Raw genomic sequence first — 2331 nt, 5'->3', positions numbered from 1 at the left:
ATTGAAAATGGATCAAAAATTTTGTTTGCATGAAAACTACAGCACAATAATATTAATTTCACTGCAAAGTGGTTTTTGACTCATTTAAGTTAACAACTTGGATACAATACTGCTAAATGGATCAATACAAATAAAATTATATTATCAGAAAAATAGCTTTTTGGTGATAAAATATATGCAAAATTATCTTTAGATGTGGAATATACAATTTAAGTATGAAAATTAACACAAGTCAGATCAAAATTTATACGAAATGGAACATTTCAATTGAAGTACGTAAGTTCTGAGGAGGCAAGGCTCAATATGTTAGTAAACTGAACTGGTAGACACTTCAGGATAGATGCAAACTATCCATAAAAGCCTGTTTACACAGTTTCAACAAACAGTAGTAATTGAGGACTCTAGCCTCCAATTTACGATTTCCATAAAGAACACAAAGGGAAGATTAGACTAATTATAGCAAACAAAGAGGTATTTAAGCAGTCATTATTCCTGCACATCATGCACGAACGACACAGAGACAAACCCTAATATGTGCCACAACGGAAAGCACCCTCCGCCAAGCGCTTAACAAGGGTTTGTAATATATACGTAGATTTACACGAATAAGAGAAATAGAAGGGGTCCTATACGAAGATTCGTTGTATGATCATACTCTGACGAGTTCTTTTAGAAACCAGAAGACATTTTTCTCACACTGAGCATGCAGGTTAGAGAACGCAGATCTATTGCACAAAGAGAGACATCATATGATATTTCCACATCATCATCACCTAACAAAATTAATCATGGAAAGACAACTCCGTCGCACTTCTCATGCTGGATTTATGCTGTTATTTGCATCTCTTGCCCGCATCTCGTGGTCGTGCGGTAGCGTTCTCGCTTCCCACGCCCGGGTTCCCGGGTTCGATTCCCGGCGGGGTCAGGGATTTTCTCTGCCTCGTGATGGCTGGGTGTTGTGTGCTGTCCTTAGGTTAGTTAGGTTTAAGTAGTTCTAAGTTCTAGGGGACTTATGACCACAGCAGTTGAGTCCCATAGTGCTCAGAGCCATTTGAACCATTTTTTTTTGCATCTCTTATATGTCGTTATTGGGTAATAAACAGAAGAGATTCTATTCATCGGATTCTTTGGCAGTGTGTTATTGGTCAATAGTTGAAAACAGCACATGCATAAGTCATGTGCATACAGTATTAGTGGTGCGCTGCTTAACACAGTCATGTCAGTTAAATACACTCCTGGAAATGGAAAAAAGAACACATTGACACCGGTGTGTCAGACCCACCATACTTGCTCTGGACACTGCGAGAGGGCTGTACAAGCAATGATCACACACACGGCACAGCGGACACACCAGGAACCGCGGTGTTGGCCGTCGAATGGCGCTAGATGCGCAGCATTTGTGCACTGCCGCCGTCAGTGTCAGCCAGTTTGCCGTGGCATACGGAGCTCCATCGCAGTCTTTAACGCTGGTAGCATGCCGCGACAGCGTGGACGTGAACCGTATGTGCAGTTGACGGACTTTGAGCGAGGGCGTATAGTGGGCATGCGGGAGGCCGGGTAGACGTACCGCCGAATTGCTCAACACGTGGGGCGTGAGGTCTCCACAGTACATCGATGTTGTCGCCAGTGGTCGGCGGAAGGTGCACGTGCCCGTCGACCTGGGACCGGACCGCAGCGACGCACGGATGCACGCCAAGACCGTAGGATCCTACGCAGTGCCGTAGGGGACCGCACCGCCGCTTCCCAGAAAATTAGGGACACTGTTGCTCCTGGGGTATCGGCGAGGACCATTCGCAACCGTCTCCATGATGCTGGGCTACGGTCCCGCACACCGTTAGGCCGTCTTCCGCTCACGCCCCAACATCGTGCAGCCCGCCTCCAGTGGTGTCGCGACAGGCGTGAATGGAGGGACGAATGGAGACGTGTCGTCTTCAGCGATGAGAGTCGCTTCTGCCTTGGTGCCAATGATGGTCGTATGCGTGTTTGGCGCCGTGCAGGTGAGCGCCACAATCAGGACTGCATACGACCAAGGCACACAGGGCCAACACCCGGCATCATGGAGTGGGGAACGATCTCCTACACTGGCAGTACACCACTGGTGATCGTCAAGGGGACACTGAATAGTGCACGGTACATCCAAACCGTCATCGAACCCATCGTTGTACCATTCCTAGACCGGCAAGGGAACTTGCTGTTCCAACAGGACAATGCACGTCCGCATGTATCCCGTGCCACCCAACGTGCTCTAGAAGGTGTAAGTCAACTACCCTGGCCAGCAAGATCTCCGGATCTGTCCCCCATTGAGCATGTTTGGGACTGGATGAAGCGTCG

Source organism: Schistocerca cancellata, chromosome 4, assembly GCF_023864275.1.
Source record: "Schistocerca cancellata isolate TAMUIC-IGC-003103 chromosome 4, iqSchCanc2.1, whole genome shotgun sequence".
Classification (NCBI taxonomy): Eukaryota; Metazoa; Arthropoda; class Insecta; order Orthoptera; family Acrididae; genus Schistocerca; species Schistocerca cancellata.
The sequence above is the reverse complement of the archived record's forward strand: the minus strand, read 5'-3'. Positions refer to the sequence as shown.